The sequence below is a fragment of the Giraffa tippelskirchi genome, chromosome 6 (assembly GCF_054371585.1).
Source record: "Giraffa tippelskirchi isolate mGirTip1 chromosome 6, T2T-mGirTip1v1.2.pri, whole genome shotgun sequence".
NCBI classification, from domain to species: Eukaryota; Metazoa; Chordata; class Mammalia; order Artiodactyla; family Giraffidae; genus Giraffa; species Giraffa tippelskirchi.
The window spans coordinates 144,420,475-144,440,597 of record NC_137280.1 but is presented as its reverse complement, the minus strand read 5'-3'; the positions used below and the strand labels follow the sequence as shown (position 1 = coordinate 144,440,597).

The 20,123-nt window shown below is 38.6% G+C and overlaps 1 protein-coding gene across 1 annotated transcript in view; it reads left to right on the top strand.

The window, feature by feature from the left end:
- The first annotated feature begins 472 nt into the window (after window positions 1–472).
- ATP10B (ATPase phospholipid transporting 10B (putative)) overlaps window positions 473–20,123 on the top strand; it is a 304,891-nt gene continuing 285,240 nt past the window's right edge. Inside the window, exons 1-2 of the mRNA XM_081500594.1 lie at window positions 473–696; window positions 2,036–2,101. The gene's annotated coding sequence lies outside the window, so the exon portion shown is untranslated. The remainder of the gene's footprint in view (window positions 697–2,035; window positions 2,102–20,123) is intronic.

Genomic DNA, 20,123 nt, shown 5'->3' with positions numbered 1-20,123 from the left:
GGCTGACAAAAGCTCTGCATTTCCGAAGGTTGGTGGTCATGTTAACAAGGACTGAACATGAGAAGCCACACACATGAGCTTAAGTGCTTCCACCCGGAAGCACCAAGGGTCACTTCCACTCTTCCGTCACAGTCATGGCCACGCATTTCTTTAAGCCATGGGAAAGGGTGATCTTCATAAATGTCCAAAAGTACAGGAGGACTGGTGGGCTTCCCAGGTGGCACTAGTGGTAAAGAACTCACCTGCCAATGCAGGAGACACAAGAAACAACGGGTTTGATCCCTGGGTCAGGAAGATTCCCTGGAGGGGGGCATGACAACCCACTCCAGTATTCTTGCCTGAGAATCCCCATGGACAGTGTAGCCTGGCAGGCTACAGTCCATAGGGTTGCAAAGAGTCAGACATAACTTAAGCAACTTAGCACGCATGCACAGGAGGGATGACTATTGTGACCAGGAGCGATGACCACCACAGAATGTGATCACAGAAGCAGTGAGAACAACAGGGAGCAGGCAAGAGAAGATGTAGCCTGGACTCAAACAAGAGAGATGGAAGAAATGAATAGATTTTAGAGACAAGCGGCAGTCACAGAGAATCCTGTATCTGCTGGCAATCTGTCTTAATGTCTTATTCTAAAAAAACAGCTAAACAAACAATCAAAATAATCAGGCAAAATGGAGAGATGTTGGTCAAATGGTACGAACTTCTACTTATAAGATGAAGAAATTCTGAAGATTGAACTTACAGCATGGTGACTATAGTTAATAATATATTATTAGTTACTTGAAAGTCACCAGGAGAGTAGATCTTAAGTGTTCTCACCACACACACAAAAATGTGGTAACTATGTGAAGTGATGGGTGTGTTAATTGGCTTGGTTATGATTATCATTTGTATATGTATTTCAGATCATTTTGTGTACCTTAAATATATACAATTTTTATTTGAGGTACAAGGTCAATTGTACCTCAAAACTGTAAAAAAAAAAAAAAAATGTGATTATGAAGAATCCAAAAGGAGGTGGACAAATGAAAACAAAGAAATGTGGGAAGGCTTCTTGGGAAAAATATAAAAGTTGTTTATCAGTAAAATCAGTGTTCACAAATGTGCATTTTCATTTTGTACTTGCAAACTGCAGCAGATGCTATTTCTGCTCTTTATTTTATTGCCCAGAAATAAGCTACTTTTTTATGGCTGTCATAACAATGGTTAACCTGTGTTTAGAGTTCAAAGAGTACCATACACTCTACATCCATTACCTATGAATTAGGTAATGCTGCTGTCCCACATTATAGATGAGGTCATTCAGTCTTATTGTGTAAACTAAGTTGACTAAGACCAGCCAGTAAGATGGTAGGATTTGAACCCAGAACTGTTCAACTAAATAGCCCTGTCTCCTAACTATGATCATACTCTACCTCGTTGATCTCCAATGAAATTAGACAAGTGACAATTTCTTAACAATTTGTGCTTCATTTAAGTCTGTGGTTATTGTCCAGAGTGACATTGTAGAAACCTAATTTTACCAGATGACAAGATTTGAGCTATATTCATGAAATTCTCAGACATAATAACCAAAGTTCATGTCAGTTGAAATTAAGAAAGAAAATCTGAATAATAGAAATTCTGCTGAAGTACAAGGAGGGTGGGGAATATGTGCTATGAAATCCCAGAGCACATGGCAAGCCATTCTGAAAACTGTGGCATTCAAAAGCTCAAACATTGAAAATCAAAAAATGTGGAACAGCTTATAGTCCACGTTGTCTTTCAACTGAGACTTCATAACATGAATGACGCTGATAGTGTGTGGAGATAGAAAGGTGATGACAGTAGCCTTAGCACAACTCAAGCTAACTATTGTACATGTGCAAAGAATGAGAATGAGCATTCATTGAATGTCTCTGCCAGACACTGTGCAGAGAATATAAAATATTGTATGTTGAGTGTGTATAAAAGCAATTATTATGATGTAAGCCATAGTGAATCAATCTTTCATCTCCTGAAATGAGATTTTTCTTTATCTTTGTCATTACAGAAATTGACACAAATTATTTAAAAGAAGAAAAGCAACACCATCACCATAGATGACTTCCTGTGTTTGGTAAGCTTCTGTTTTTAGATATTTCCTTCCATATGGTTTTATTTTAGAAGTACGTTTATAATATATATTTGTTAATACATGTTTATAATAATATATATTTGTTGCTTCTGCCTGTTTTTAAAATCCTTGACTTCTTTTTAATTAGATAACCCTCTTTTCTGTGAATAATATATTCAGTGTGGCTTAAAAGACCTTGGCACAGAGAATGTATTGCTATATGAGCTGGTGGAGATGGGTACCCAATCCAGGATGAACCAATCACAGGTTTTCCTCAGACTTTGGCAAGATAAAACATGTCAGGGAAGACTTTCAAATGAGGCTTCTGGGTTGAGTCAGTATGCGTCTGGAGTTGCCAAAGGCCATCTGGCCACCACATGGAGAAAGCCAGCTTAAAGCATGCAATTGGAGCCTTGGGTCTCTGGACATTCCATTTCTGTGAGCCAGTAAATTTTTCTTTTTTGCCGAAGTAGATGGGTAGAAAACAGTTGGGTAGGAAGACAGTGGTTGTGGTGACCACACTGAGACAGTGTGAAGTGACAAAAGTACATTTGATTAGAAGTTACAAGGTAGTCCTGGTGGTAACCTTGACTCATGACCCTACTTAACTTCCCGGAGTCTTTGTCTCCTTTATCTGTGATATGCTAATCTTGGATTACTTAAAACCTAAGGCCTATTTCATCTTAAATTGTTATTCCAAGTTCATTGCTTTAACTCCATTTTGTTTATCCATTCTATGTACTGTTCAATAGCTTACATCTGCTAATCCCAGACTTCCAATCCACGCCACTCCTACCTACCTGCTTGGCAGCCACATCTGCTCTCTATGTCTGTTGAGTCTGTTTCTGTTTTGTAGATAAATCCATCTGCATCTTATTTTAAATTCTACATAAAAATGATATCATGGTATTTGTCTTTCTCTGTCTGACTTTGCTTAGTATAATACTTTCTGGGTCCATCGTATTTCTACTAATGGCATTATTTCACTCTTTTTAATGGCTGAGTAGTATTCCATTGTGTATATGTACTGCATATTCTTTATCCATTTATCTACTAATGGATATTTAGGTTGCTTCTCTGTGTTGGCTATTTTAAATAGTGCTGCTACGAACATAAAGATGCATATATCTTTTCAAATTACATTTCCTGGATATATGCCCAGGAAAGGGCTTGCTGAATCATATGGCAACTCTCTTTTTAGTTTTCTTAAGGCACCTCCAAATTTTTTTCCATAGTGGCTGCACCAATTTGCATCCCTACCAACAGTGTAGGAAGGTTCGTTTTTCTCCATACCTTTTCCAGCATTTGTTATTTGTAGACTTTTTAATGATGGCCATTCTGACCAGTATGGGGTGGTAACTTATTGTAGTTTTGATCTGCATCAAAAATAAAGACGAAACCTCACACTAAGACTGCAAATTGAAAGGTGTGATTATTACTTATTGGATACAGGCATAAAAAGACTAGTGCTATATTAACAAGAGCAGTGCTTATTCATATATTGTGACCAGTGCCATATATAGGCAAGTGAATCCTGCCACTTACCTACTAGTCTACTTACCTATCATCAGCTGATTTTACTGCCAGCATACCCAGATAGTAACATGTGAGTTTCACTGAATGTGAATAGCCACCATTTGTAAGCTCTGTAGATATCACATATTCAGCTATATGTCTCTCTTAGAAGATCCTAGACACATACAAAGATGTCTATGTGACTTGTAAGCAGTTTTGCTTTTTATTATTAGCCTAGACCGGTGCCTCCTTAGCAGTTCATTTCCTGGGAACCTCTAGTTAATTTGCCATGTAAGCAGAGAGAACTTGAAAATGTAATAGGTATATCAGAAAGTTTGACAATCTAAAATTTGCAACTTTCAGCTTCTAACATTCTCCCCTAAATCTGACCAATGATGTATTGAAATTAAATATGCCTGCAAAATTTTATACAGTTTCTCTTTTCCCAATTATGCTTAAAAAAAGAACTTTTGCTCCAATTTAGAATAACAAAATGCAAAAGTCCAATCTGTTGTATATTGGCTGATCTAGTGGAAGGAGCACTGGGCTAGAATATTAATTACCTCTGTCACATCTTTGTGCTTGTACTATTAAAGTAATTTCCTGATTGTTCTGGCTCCAATATTTCCCTTTAATGATTCATTCTAACTAGCATGAAATATATTTTTAAAATTGACAGGTGTCTCCCTATCACCATCCCAATTAAAAGCCTCCCATGGGCTGCTTACTGCCTCTAGAATTAATAATAATTGCAGTAGTAACATTAATAATCATGGGAGCAAACACTCACTGGATTTACTCTATGCTAGACATATGTGATGTACTTTGTATGTACTTCTTTGATCTTCACAGTAACTGAAGTTCATGGTTGTAGAAACGGGGGCCAAAAAGTTAGGTAATTTACCCAAGATCACATAGCTAATGTGTGATGTAACTAAGACCCAAACTTACATCTGTCTGACTAAAGTTTATTCTCTCAGTCATGATATTATTCTTCCTCTTCTTCCTAATGAAAGACAGACTCCTTGGCCGGTCTTTCATAGAATGGAAGCCTTTCATTTGTTCACATAACTCTTTTATTACTCTTTGATACACAGTCTTTTCTCCAGCTCAGTTTCCTCTTTATTCTTTTTTAAAAGTCATATTCCTTCTTTAAGCTCTTTGGTTTTTTCATTTCTCTAAACTTTTCCACTTTTGCTCTTTCTTTTCACTTCTTTGTATTGCACCCATCCTTTGCATACTCAGTCATTCAATGAACAGGTCATTATTACTAAGCACCCACTGGTCAGTGAATATTCCTGTCTTCCATAAATTCACTGAGTAGTGGGAGCATCAAATATGCATGGGGGAGCCATTCCATAATAGCAGTAGCTGAAAAAGATGAAAGCAGCCCTATTCCAGAGCCTAGTACTTAAAAATTATTGGTAAAGAATCAAATTCCTAATCATCTCATTGAATCTCATACCTTCAGGAGTGAGTAATCTCATTCTACCAGGCACATTATAAGCTGCTTGAGCATTAAACAAAGCCCTATGTTTCTTTAGTATCACTTTTCCTTAGGAAACCAACTTAAAGGTTTTAAGTCCTATCTACTTTTCTAAAGAATTTCTGTATGGTGTGTGTGCATTAAGTAATATGACTGTCTAGATCTGTGTTGTTCTTCAGTTGCAAAGTCGTGTCCAACTCTTTGAAACCCCATGGACTATGGCACACCAGGCTTCCCTGTCCTTCGCTATCTCCCAGAGCTTGCTCAGACTCATGTCCATTGAGTCAGTGATGCCATCCAACCATCTCATCCTCTTGTCACCCCCTTCTCTTCATGCCCTCAATCTTTCGCAGCATCGGGGTCTTTTCCAATGAGTTGGCTGTTTGCATCAGGTAGCCAAAGTATTGGAGCTTCAGCTTCAGCATCAGTCCTTCCAGTGAATATTCAGCATTGATTTCCTTTAGAATTGACTGGTTTGATCTCCCCACTGTCCAAGGGACTCAAGAGTTTTCTCCAGCACCACAATTTGAAAGCATCAGTTCTGCGCTCACCCTTCTTTGTGGTCTAACTCTCACATCTGTACATGACTACTGGAAAAGCCATAGCTTTGACTAAAGGGACCTTTGTCAGCAAATGATGTCTGCTTTTTAATATGCCATCTAGGTTTGTCATAGCTTTTCTTGCAAGGAGCAAGTGTCTTTTAATTTCGTGGCTGCAGTCACTGTCCACGGTGATTTTGAAGCCCAGGAAAATAAAGTCTGTCACTGTTTCCATTGTTTCCCCACCTATTTGCCATGAAGTGATGGAACTGGACACCATGATCTTAGGTTTTTGAATGTTGAGTTTCAAACCAGCTTTTTCACACTCTTCTTTCACCCTCATCAAGAGGCACTTTAGTTCCTCTTCACTTTCTGCTATTAGTGGTATCATCTCCATATCTGAGGTTGTTAATATTTCTCCTGGAAATCTTAACTCCAGCTTGTTATTTATCCAGCCTGATATTTTGCATGATGTATCTGCATGGAAATTAAATAAGCAGGATGTCAACATAAAGCCTTGACATACTCCTTTCCCAATTTTGACCAAGTCCATTGTTCTGTGTCTGGTTCTAACTGCTGTTTCTTGACCTACACGCAGATCTGTGTGTATACTTGCAAATATATTGACAGTTATTGTGCTAAAGGATAGGAGCACTGAAATTGTTGTTGTTGTTAAGGATCCAGACTAAGAGCCTCTGATGGGTATGTGGCATTTGATAAATATCCTCTCTGGGGAAAAAAAAAATAATCATTTCTGCCTTTTTGACTTCATAAAATTATTATGTTAAGCCAATTAGGTAACTGACACCAAAGACTTTATAAAGTATATCTTATATCAGTGATTCTCACAGTGTGGTCTGAGGACCCCCTAGGGGCTTCCTGTGTCAGAGTTCAGCCAGGGGAACAGAACCACTAGGTTTTATACACACACACACAGACACACACACACACACACATATATATAGAGAGAGAGAATTTATTGATTTATTGCAAGGAATTGGCTTACATGATTGGTGGGCTAGCTACGCAAGTATGACATTCATAGGGAAGGCCGTTAGCTGGTCAGGCTAGAATTCTCAAGTATGAGCTGAAACTGCTGTCTATAGATGGCATTTTTTCTTCCTCTGAGAAGACATAGCTGTGTTTCCAAGTCCTTTCAACTGACTGAATCAGGCTCTATTTTAGGTGGACTGATTATGGACTTTAGTCACACCTACAAAAATACCTCCACACCACCTAGACTGCTAAGTCATTTCAGTCGTCTCCGACTCTGTGAGACCCCATAGACGGCAGCCCACCAGGCTCCTCCATCCCTGGGATTCTCCAGGCAAGAATACTGGAGTGGGTTGCCATTTCCTTCTCCAATGCATGCATGCATGCTAAGTCACCTCAGTCGTGTCCAACTCTGTACAACCCCATGGACAGCAGCCCACCAGACTCCTCCAACCACAAGGTTCTCCAGGCAAGAATACTGGAGTGGGCTGCCATTTCCTTCTCCTAGTGCCTGGTTGAATAACCGGACACTGTAGCATAGCCAAGTTGACACAAAAGCTAACCACAGTTCTCAAAGCTCTTTTAGGGGATCCATGAGTGCTCCCCTTTATAACGATGTATAAAGCTGGATTTTTCTTCATGTATTTCAAGCAAAACAACATGATGCAACAGAACGAATGGATAAATGCATCTGAGAATCCAGCTGTCTTCTATAAATCCAACCACTAATGAGATTTAGAAAAGTTCTCACCAATTATTTTAAAGAAATGAATAAATAATTTGGATTTTTCTAATTTTAAGTTTCTAATACAGTAAGTGTAGATGGATATAGCATACATAAACAAAAAGCCCTAAATAATTTTTAAGAGTATAAAGGAATACTGACTCACAAGCCTCTTTTAGTGACTTGATCTGATGGTATAAAATACCTATTTGAACTTTGTTCCTCACTTTCAACATCAGTATGCAGTATTTTATTCTAAAACTAACTTCGTATCGATCTCAGTAAATTATGCCTACCAAGTTTCCTTAAGTGCTGGTCAAAATATTTATTTGGGAAATATTTTTATTCGTGTTTTATATATCCAAAATTCTTAAGCTAACAAAATGGGTAGGACGGGAATTGTGGTGGCTTTCCATCCCAGTGGGTTAACGATGAGTCATTTTTTACTATTTAGTCACCTTTTGAGTAACCAGAAAAATTGAAAGAAAAAGAAAAACAAAGTCATCCAAAAGTCATAATTGTGATTAACACAAACATAGCCAAAAGATGGTGTAAAACTGACTGAATGAAAATCAGTCTAAGCAACACTGCATACATTGCAAAAGACACCATCATTATATAGGGTCACCCAAAAGAGGAAAGTAAAAGAAGAGTAAGTATGAATTTTTTAAGACAGAAGTTGCAAGCTAAGATTGCAGCAAGGACCAGGCAGGTAATATAACCTCCAGAAGCAGTCCAGCTGAGGAATGGAGCTGCTCATGCCCTGTCTAGGCAGCACCATTCAGCAATGGACAGCTCTTGAGTGATGAGAAACAACCCACAGTTGTCAGTTCTTTGGCTAGTTGAGTTCCACAAACAAACAAACAAAAACTTTATTATTATAAGAAGCATCCCAATGTTTAACACTGCCAGTGAATCTAAAATTTAAGTCTGTGCAGGCCAAATGAAATATTTGTGCAGGTAATTACCACTCTGTCCCATGGGTTTAGGAACACTGCATATCACATAAATTACTTGATGACAAACGACCAAGAAGTCATCATCCACTGAGGTTTTCTGTAGTTACTGGTGTTTTTCAGCCGAGCCTGCCCTTGCCCCCTCAATACTTCCTACTATAAAGGCTTTTCATCATTATTTTGTCTTTGCTTTTTAAAATTATTTCAGGAATCAAATTAATTCCTAGCGACCCAGCCTAAGACTTCACACTCCTTCAAACCATTCATCTTTAGAAGTTTGTTCAATAACTGTCCAGAGAAAGAGCAGAGCCTAGGTTGGGGAAAGGTAAACAAGACTCACCAAACTCATTTACTTGGTGATTCAGTTCTGTGGTTAGCTTAACCCAGCACCTTGAGAATTTAGGGAACAGTTTTTTTTTTTTTAATTTAAATTTACTTCATTTTAATTGGAGGATAATTGCTTTACAACGTTGTATTGTTTTCTGCCACATGGCGACATGAATCAGCCATCAGTATACATATGTCCCCTCCCTCGTGAACCTCCCTCCCACCTCCCACCACATCCCAACCCTCTAGATTGTCACAGAGCACCTGATTTGAGCTCCCTGCTCAGGGACCATTTAAGGCAGAATTTCTCAACCTCAGCACTGTTGACATTTTGGGCCCAGTAATTCTTCATCATAAGAGGATGTTCTGTGCAGTGTCGGATGTTTATCAGCATCTCCGGGCGCTGTTCACCAGATGCCAGCGACTTCCCCATCACAGTACGATGGTCAAAGATGTCTCCAGATAGTGCCAAAAGTCCTCTGGGGATGGGGGGGTGGGCAAAGTCACCCCTTGTTGAGAATACTGATTTAGGAGGAGTGTCCATGCCTGGCCCTTGAGGGCATCTTACCTATTCTCAGTCTGCTTATATTGTATTCTTCCGAAGGGGAGAGCTGGTAAACGAACCGTGTTCATCATGTTATATCTCCAGAGATGTTTGTGCCCTGGGCTACTGTCCTTCCGTCCATCCCCAAACCTCAGTCCTGAAGACATTAGTTGCATGCCTAGTCTCTGCTGTAACTAACTCCTCCTCATGATCTTGTTATTACTCAGTACTTCTTCCAACTCTTGTTCATTAATCCTCAACCAGTGTTGCATCTGGTTAACCAGCTAAAAGGCCTCAAGTTATTTTCCTTTCCAAGTACTTAAAACATTACTCTGCTTGTTCAGTGAAGATTTGTTTTCTAGACCCTTGACTTTCTCTTGACTAAAATCAAGACAAATGAGCATTGACTTATCAAAGTGACTACAAGAAGATTTTTCCCCGCAACTACTTCTGATACCATATGAAGAATTTTATGACTTTTTTTATAGGAATAATTAAGTCAAACTGTTAAGTATATTGAGGAATTATATGAGTCTGATTATGTAAGTACTTACCCCAGTGCTTCTCACAAAGTAACCACTCATTAATAGTTATAGTTACTACTGCTGCTAAGTCTCTTCAGTCGTGTCCGACTCTGTGCAACCCCATGGACTGCAGCCTACCAAGCTCCTCCATCCATGGGATTTTCCAGGCAAGAGTACTGGAGTGGGGTGCCATTGCCTTCTCCAATAGTTATAGTTACCACCAGTAAAATTCGCACAGCATGGAGTAAATAATGGGCCTTAAGCATATGAAATTTATCCTGGTTGTGTGGTATGGGTGGGTAGGAGGTGAAGAGGCAAAAGTTTTGGTCACCCGCTGCTTCTTGCTTTGGCAGATGGATACTTGACCACTGAGCCACTTGGGAAGCCCTAACTATTGCCTCTTAGTTGGTGATTTGGGGCAGCAAGAATATAAGGGCTCAACCATGACAAACTAAAAATTTTACATGAAAAGCATGATGCAGCCAATGAGAAATCCAAATACATACAAAAATGATTAATTCACTTAAGTGTAGAAAAGTTGATAGCAGGAAAGAGGGACTACATAAAACTCTGTCATGTGTGATCTTTTAGCATGATTTATTGAGAAATTCTAGCAGCCAGATGAAAGAAATACAGCCTCTCTAGCAAAAACTGAACATAGTCTCTTCTGTCCATTACTTGTCATTAGGGTTCTAATTAGCTGGACAGAGATATTTAATTTCAACTTCATGATGCAAATAATTTGGCACATGCCTGTTAGTATCAATATTTACAGTTTCTAAGTAGGTTGGAAAATGAGCTTATGCTTTGAGTACTCTGTAGCCACTGGTCCCCATGATTATCAACAGATTAATATGCTAGATCTTCTCATCCCAGCTTTGTGCGCACCTCTCTGTTTCTTGGAGAAGTGGTGAGAGGAAGAGCACTGGTTTTAGAAGCAAGGAGATGTGGTTTGTGGCCCGTCTGTTTCCTGTGTGCCTTGAGCAGATTTATTAACTGCTCTAAGCTTTAGTGTCCTCTGCCACAGCACAAGGAAGCAGTGCCAAACAACCTCCAATTGTGATGCTAACACTCCGTGATGTACCAAATCTGTGAGTCCAGGTCATGCTAGTGCCAAGAAACACAGGGCTCTGAGAAAGGGGAGAGAAAGAAACTAGGACTTGCAAAGCATTCTTCTCTTTAGCAGATGGACAGCTGTGAAATGCCAAGTGCCTTCTGAAAAATTTCTGGACTGTCTCAATTGTTAGGCAGATTTTACATTCTCAAAAGTTGCTGGCTTGTACCTTACAGCTATTTAAAGTTTAGATGTTTTGGATGTTTCAGTCCTTCTAAAACTTTGCTTGTGTCCATGTTTCTTATTAACAGTTTCTAATACGATCCAATTGTACATGTAAGTTCACAATTAACATAGCAACCAATCAAGAGCATGTGGAAAGATTTTCATGGAATTGGTATGTTGATTTCCTTTCACCTCCTTTAATCCCCAAGCTTCTTAGTATTTCCTTATTGCTACCATCAAAATAGTATTGTTGCTTGCTTTACCTTTTTCTTTATGAGCTCACCAATAACTGTCCATCAGTGTGACAGCTGGTTCATAGCATTTACTCCAATTAGCTCAGTAAAGAGAAAACTCACTTTTAAAAAATGTTATGCATGAAAATCTCCTTTTAAGGGAGTGACTCAAATCTCTCAATAAGCCCATAAACAATTCTGATTTTATGTATGTCTGAAGAATTCATATAATACATAAGTACAATATTCTGGTCCCACTTTTCTTATTTTGTGTAATCAAACAGTAATCAATAAGAAGTACAACTGCTGCAAAATGGGACTTCAGAAGCTTTGAGGGTAAATTCATCACCAGCATGCATATAAAAGTCACTGCAGAGAGTCTTTTCTTCCTTAAGTGCCCTTGAAACACAGCGACTAAATTATATTTCAAACCCCCAAGGAGAGGTACAAGGTTATAATTGTCTCACACTTAATTATGTGCACTGCAAAAGGTAAATGGACAAAGTCATTTTTGTACCATGTATAGAGAATAGAATCACTTATGAATTTTTATATTGCTCGCTCACTGATTCACAGAAAGCAGAAATTTATGCAGGAGCCATATCTAACAGTGATGGTGCTGTGTGAATGTGCAGCCGAGTTGAGAACACTGCCTTCACTGTTCTGTTACTGGGCCCCACACTCATAGTCAGCTCATTCTTCTCTGTCTCACAGGGCTCTAGTGAGGCAGCTTATTTGTCTCTTTCTTTTATTGGTCAGAGTTGTTTCTTTCCAAGCCTCCTCCTCTTCTGAATTTCCAAGGGAGTGTTAGCTTAAGGCCTCACGTTGACACCATCAGATATAATCAGAGAAATGAAAAATGCAATAGGAAAGAGAGATGACATTTTAGCCAAGCAGCACAAGAGAAATATGCCAGTTTCAAGCCCAGTTTTCCATAGTTTCTAATGGAGCCCACTCAGGAGAGACGTCATCTTTGCTGGGGTGAGTAAAAGCAACTTGGCCCTTCCATATAATAGGGGAATCGTTGCCTCCTCTGGTCACTAATTTTAACTTGTGAGTTATGCCCAGCTCATAACTGCTTTTCTTTTTACCACATTTGAAATTGCATTTGGTTTGCTGAGTGTGAGATCCACGTTTCTTTTGTAACAGAATGTCGTATTTTTCTGCAATTGATTTCATTAGGATAAGCTACTTCCTCATGCAATAGAGCTTTCAGTTTGAATGGACCTGAATATGTTTTACAATAATCTATCCCTCTCTCAGCCATTGCAGCCTGAGGAAACAGATGTAGTTTGTGTCTGTTTCTCAAAGCATTGAGAAAATAGAGCTTTGAGGAAGAGAGTGAGACCATTAAATGATTTCCCAGTTTCATCTCGATACACCCTGAAGCTGCCACATTCCAGTGGTTTTCAACTATAGGTGGCAACGTCTTGTTTTCCTTTGAGTTCAAAAGAGAAGATTGATGCTTAAATAAAAATACATTTACTCCCTAAATTATTAACTACTACCCGCCCCCCCCCCAAAAAAAAGCCTCTTGTGTACAAGTAGTTCATGATGCGTACCTTTAGTAAAAATCCTACTGTGGCATGCCATCAGGGCTGGGGTAACACATCTCCAACCACAAGGTGCAAAGTAAAATTTTTGCAATCACTCTAAGAAGCTAATTAAGAAGTTCATATACCTGGTAGAGCTCATTTATCCTCTGAATTAGCTATACAGTTCTGGTCGAGGTAGCCAGAGGGGAGTTCAAAATTCTCAGGAGGAACTTAACCACCAATAACCAATCTGGAACCCTGCTCCTTTCTTCTCCACCAGTCCTTTCTTTATTTCCAGATCTTGCAAACATACAGTCGAGAACGCCAGGAGTGTTACTCCATTAACAGATGCACTGATACATTAAGCCATTAATCAGGCAAATCACAGATGTTGTTTTCTTTTCAGATATTGCCATAATTATCCCTAATAACACCTACTGAATTTGTTGTTTCATTGTCATTGATGACTTTAAAAATTAATCAGATAATTAAATTTCTTCTTCTTAAATTCTATTTAAATGGATTTAAATTTTGTTTCTACCTTGGAGGGTTCAGATTCTCTCCTCCAGTTGTGCTACATCCCAAAGAATGTAGCAGGGTAACATCACATATGGACAGATTAATAGGCTCTTGAAAGACGGTAGGCTGAAACCCACTGCTGAGTTTGCAATCAAACCATATTCCCATTATGCCAAAAGAGGAACATAATCATTTTGAAGCGTATGGTGCTAATAAATCCAGTTGAAGGAGTCTGCCATTCTGAAAGGGAGAATTAAGAAGGGAACTTGGGCCAACTGCCTGGTTTACAGATGGTGAACGTGGGGCTCAGAGAAATAAAGTCAGGGTTACTGAGATAAAACAACAATCAGAATTCAAGGCTCATGGGTCTCAATCCAGTTTTGATTGTTCTACCACACTTTTCTCCAAAATGACCCTTAACATACAAGAAGGGAATAAAACGCTCCTTCTTGACTCGAGTACACTAAGGCAGGTTGGATTTCTGAGACTGGTTGTATCTACTTATTCACGATCCTAAGAAGAAAACTTAAACATTCTTCCATCCTTGAACCTAGGGAACTCTACCTCCATTGCTGCTTAAATATCACTGATTTCTCCCTTTCAGTGACATTGTTTTAAAATTTTCTTTCAAAAGTTTCAAGCATCTGGAGCCCTTTCTCCTTCTTATTTTTTGGTTCTCTATAAAATACAGTTTTATTAAGAGATTGCTTAAGAGGGGATATACGTATAATCTATGACTGATGTTTCTGTCATGTTGATAGATGACAGAAACCAACACAATATTGTAATTATCTTTTAATTAAAAATAAATTAAGGAAAAGGAAATTGAGTAGTAGCAATAGCATGGGGTGGCTTAGTATTGAAAAAAAACAGAAATAAATAGGCATTTAAATTGAACTTAGCGTTAAATCACTGTGATACTTCTTAGTAATTCTGTGACCTTAGATAAGTTACTTAGCCTCTCAAACCGTCGCTTTGAGAGTGAATGAGTGAGTGACTGAGGGTGTGTGTGTGTGTAATTACCTAGTACAATGCAATGACTGATTCAAAAATGGCATTTTGCAATTATTCATCATTACTATTAACTGCAACCAAAAGAGAGGGAATATTAGCTGCTGTAGCATTTATTAACATTACATAATGTCTTAACGTGTGGAAGAAAGAAGGAGAGTCTCATTTTTTGCTTTCAAAACTAATGATCACTGGTTTCTGTTAATGCAAAGAGCCTTGCAGATAGTAAGTTGCCTGGAATTGACCTGAATTATTGGGTCTAGGGGAGGTACTTCCATCCCTCAGCTGGTATTACCTCAGACTGCTCAGATGTGGCGTAGTATCAGTGTGAACTCATTGGATTGAAGAAACTCCACAGGAACACAAGAATGCATTGTTTCTTGGCTGCATCTGCCTATTTCAATACAAATGCCAGACCCCTGCAATTACTATCAAACTTTTGGTGAAATTTTCACACATGTGCCATCATGTATTCTCTACCTGCTCTCTGCAAAGTACAGCCCAGAGCAGTGATTCTTAAGATGTTGTTCCTGTTTGAATTGTTTCACCATTACTCAGGAATGTGTTAAAAATGCAAGCTCTCAGGTTCTGCACCAGACATGCTAAGTCAAAAACTTGGTAAGACTCAAATCTGTGTTTTTAATAAGCCTCCAGCTTGCTGACTAGAGTTAGAGCATCATGGTCTGGAGAACCTGCCCAAGTGCTGTAGGTACGTCAGTTTTTCTCAAAGTGAGGAGTAGATACCAGGATGGTACTCAAAATAATCTGAGAGCAAAGATGACTTTAGGTGACACTGATGTAGCATCAAACAGCTGAATCACATAGTGAAAGTTTTCTGTCTTGCTTGTCTTTCAATCCTTAAATCTCAGTTTGGTGTTGCTGGGCCTTTAATATCTCTATAACCATTGCTAATATCCATTTACAACAGAGACTAGAATGCAAATCCAATGTAAGGAGCAACAGAGTCTAACTAAAGTTTAATAATATTTTTGTTGGTTTGTGTTTATTTTTATAAATATCTTCTGCTTACAGCACATATTTGTTTTACATTTAAGTGTGATAAAAAGCTTCCTTTATAAATGTTTAGTCTATTTAAGAAAAAAGTTAAGGAAACAGTAATCCATTTGGTATGTGGATATGGGCAGAAAAGAAACAGAGATATGGGGGTCAGTGCATTCAGAGAAACATTGGGTGTACTGAAAGGAACCCAGGTACATCAAACCTTTAATTCCATTTATGGTCATTATTAGTTATACTACTTTTCTTAATCTCAACTTTTTCATCTACCAAATGAGAATGATGATACCGACATCATAGAAATGGTATGGGAATTTATATACAGAGAATGCTTGCTGCAGTCCTCAGAATATGTTAGGTGCTTCCTACACAGTTATACCCCCAAGCTTTGTTTAGAAGCCAATTTGCTTCATAGCCTTCAGAATAGCATTTCTTTCTGGGCTTCAGAGTCCTCATTTATAAGACAACAAAATGAGACTTGATGATCTCAAAGGCCCCTTCCAGCTCTTAGTTAACAGATAGATATGTGTACATTGTATATGTGCATATATGCATATATATACACATATATAATAACTTCTGTATTCCTTACCTTTAAGCATGGCACATTGCCCAGACATAAACCTTGAATGCTTGAGAATAATACTGACAGTGGATGAGCCACATTGGTAAAATATAAACTCAAGTCATTAGAAATCTGTAAGCTGATGTACATTTCAGAGCTCAGAGGTAATTTCATTGTATTTTATTATCATCTGTCAAACTTAAAACATTACTGAGACTAGAAAATAGATTGTCACAGTAGTTTCTAAGGAAAATGGCTTCCATGAGTTGGTGTAAATATATTCAGAGAGACTTGTTCCTACTCAATAACCCACGTTTTTCCTTCTGAATTGCTGATGTGTTTGCTTATAGCATGTGAAAGGCAGCTTGTCCTTTGCTGTCAGGTGAACTTGATAGAATAGTAGAAATTTCTGAGAAATTCAATCAGATCTTGTTGCTTCTCAAGGGAATTTCTTGACTACTTATTCTACTTGAGAAGAAGCAACAGTGTTTCTTAGGTCTTGTACAAAACGCTGACCAAGTTGAACAGCTTGGGTTCCAGGCAGCAAGTGCCACATGGAGTTTTCCCTCCTCAGCATCTGGATGATGGTGCTGCTGGGGTTTGGGGGCCCTTTGGTAGGTGAAAGAAATACTTAAAGGGTTACTACAAGATTGCACTGTTAGGAAATTGGAGGTGGTAACCATTACCTTGTCTATTGCTTACAGCATTCTTGTCCATCAGGAGACCTAAAAATAACAACAACAACAAAAATGGTGACATTAGTTTCTCTTAATAGAATACAAAAATCCTTGCACTGTCTTTCACATAACTATTAAAGAGTCCCAGATGCTTGATCTGCTCTAATATTGACAATTCCGCTGAAACACCCCAATGAGGTTATTTGATTGAACTGTCACTTGATTGAAAATTGCTATGTAAGACATATGTAAGGGCGTGTACTTGAACTCAAATGGACAAAAGTTCGAATTGGCATCTTCTCTTAAAGCTCTGGTATCCTCATCTATAAACTGAGAATAAAATGTTTCTGTTTCACAAGATTGTTCTGAGATTATTTCTGACATCATCTCCTTGATTAATCAGAACAGGTAATACACATTAAGCACTTACTTCCTGCCAGGTGCTCGTCCAAGGGCTAGGATTATTTAAGCCTCAATAAATATTAATATCTGAGGTTATTATTATTAACTTCAGGTTAGGGATGTGGGGACAGGCCCCAGAGAGAACTTGCCATGTACTCTGGCTCTAGATGCCTCTTCTTTAAGGCATAAAAACACACATGAGTTGAACCATGTGAAATTATGGACATGACAGTTTTTAAATATATAGATAGCCATTTCATGTGGTTGTGGCTATTAAGCACTGAATTTGGATAAACAGTAGCTACAGTTGCTACTGCCAATAATAGTAGGAATGAAATGTTGATTTTGTCTTTGAATCTTTTTGTTAATATTGGAAATGTTGATGTCATTATAGTATAAAGACCATTAACTTGGCAATCAGGAACTGGGTAAAAGCTACATCTTAGTTTCCCCACTCGTAAAATAATGAGGTTAGTCTTTTTCAGCTTGAATAGCCAATGGCAGAGCTTTAAAAACTATTCATGGAAAAGGACCAGATTCTTGTAGTTCAACCCATCTTCAACCAATAACTAGTTTTACTATGAATGACTAGAACTTAATTCATGTCATATGAAGGCAAATTTCCTAATCACATTTCAATATCTTAGTAGGGTTTGTCAACTGAAAAAATAGGCACAATTTTATTCAGTGGAAATTTTTAGGACTTAAGCTGGGGAGACAGCAACTCCAGTAACCCTGACAGAACTGCTCCAAGGAGGTGGGGGCGGGGGGGATCCAGGTTATATCGAAATTTTGCAACAAAAGGCAGGCAGTCTGAATGTCAAAAACTGGTTGTAAATTAAAGAAAACCAGACACCTCAAGTTAAGGAATTTAGTGCTGTTCTATATATGGGAAGATAGAAGAGTCTAGGCTCAGTGAAATCATTCCTGTGATATGCATGTCAGCTATTGGGGCCAGTATCCTGCTTTCACATCCTGATTTCCTCAGGACTCAGTTTGGGGAATGGCTACAGTCTGATAGCTGCTAGATGGCAGATATTCTTCTTCTTCCTGAGCTCCCTAAGGGCTTACTGGTTCACTATCCCTGGTGGCTGCAATTTCTGATGACTGTAACATCCTTTGTTTACTGATATGGCAGGAAATACTCCATTTTTCAGATTATATTGATATAATCCAGATTATATTGATGTACTTATTTCTGAACATACATTCTCAATTTCTGTGCTTAACTTGCTGTAAACCAGTAATTAACAGTTCATGGACTAGCGCTGGTCCATGGACTATACTGAGTAGCATTAGAACTTTATAATAATATAAATTCCTTAAAAGAGAATGAGGGTGTGTCAGCATGCAATGGTGGTGCTTAGTCGCTAAGTCATGTCCAACTCTTTCTGTGACCCCATAGACAGTAGCCTGCCAGGCTCCTCTGTCTGTGGGATTCCAAGGCAAGAATACTGGAGTGAATTGCCACTTCTTTCTCCAGGGGATCTTCCTGACCCAGGGAGCAAACCTGCATCTTCTGCGTTGGCAGATGGGTTCTCTACCCCTGAGCCACCAGGAAAGTCCTGGGTGTGTGTACCTATCCCTTTACAACGTATTCTTTGAAGATGATAAATGTTTATTATAAAAACAGGAAATTTTAAAAAGGAAAGCCACAAGTGTATTGTGACACTTACAATATCACTCAGGGCATTTCAGTAAGATAGAGAAAAGACAGCAGGTAAAAGAAAAGACAGCAGGTAAAAAAAAAGACCTGAGTTTATATGTTTATTTTGAACAATTGTCCTTCATTTCACAATGCTTAACCACCTTCCATGTTGTTGTGTTTGAAGCACTAGGAAACTAAAGATAAATAAGCCATGGCCCTATCCTCCAGGCGCTCACAGTCTAGCCAGAGATGCCATCAGTAATTGCATAATTATAGACTAGTATGTAAAGCTCTAAAGGAAAACAAAGGATTTGACTTGGGAATCAGAAGAGGTTTCACCCTCAAGGGGTAATTTCTTTTATTTTGCTGCTTAGATTGTTTCTTTCTGTATTAAGGGCTTCTGTGTTAAAATACCATATTATTCATGTATAATTTATACATACACAGTGGATTAATCTTGTGTATACAGGTTAATGAATTATAACCAAATGAACACTTCCACATAGTCACTTGATCAAGAAGCCACCACTAAGTCAAGAAATAGAATGTTTTTAGGAGCTTTCCGGAGATGCTGATGCGCCCCTTCCCAATCATGGCTTCCCCCCTCTTCACCAACATAAACAAAATCCTAATTTCTAGTATCGGGGATTATATTTGCCTGTCTTTGAAATCTTATGCAAATGGAATCACGCACATATGCCTTTGTGTTTGGCTTTTTTGTTTAATGTGATGTCTACACTCATGGTTCCCCAAACTATGTACCAAAGCATTGCAGAGTACTGCGGGGTATTTTTACATTTTATAGAAACATGACAATACTCAACACCTAGGGAACGGTGAGCAAAGTAATAGTTCATGACAGTTTAGTTTCACCATTAAGTTGTGCTACATTTCTTTGCATGGTTTCATACCTTTGCAGACATTCAAAAGTTCATTCAAGCTGTAATTAAAAGCAAGTATGTGTAAACATCACTGTGGAACAAAAAATGAGGGTGACAGTTTACAATCTGACTTCACGATTTGAGAAGCTGTGCAATATCTAGCAGGTATACACATCCCTTTAGTAAGATACTGTGGTTATTTAAGGATGAAATAAAAATACTAGTTTTTTTTCTTTCCATTTACATGTATTTTTTAACATGGCCACTAATTTATTAGGACATGTTGTTTAGTCACTAAGTCATGTCCCATTCTTTTGCAACCCATTGGACTGTAACCCACCAGGCACCTGTGTCCAAGGAATTTTTTAGGCAAAAATACTGGAGTGAGTTGCAATTTCCTTCTCCAGGGAATCTTCCTGACCCAGGGATCGAACCCAGATCTCCTGCATTGCAGGTGGATTCCTGCTGAGCCACCAGGGAAGAAGGTGTGGAACATGGCTCAGACGGTAAAGAATCCGCCAGCAATGTAGGAGACCTGGGTTCAATCCCTGGGTCAGGAAGATGCCATGGAGGAGGGCAGAGCAGCCCACTCCAGTATTCTCGCCTGGAGAATTCCATGGACAACAGAAGCTTGGCAGGCTACAGTCCAT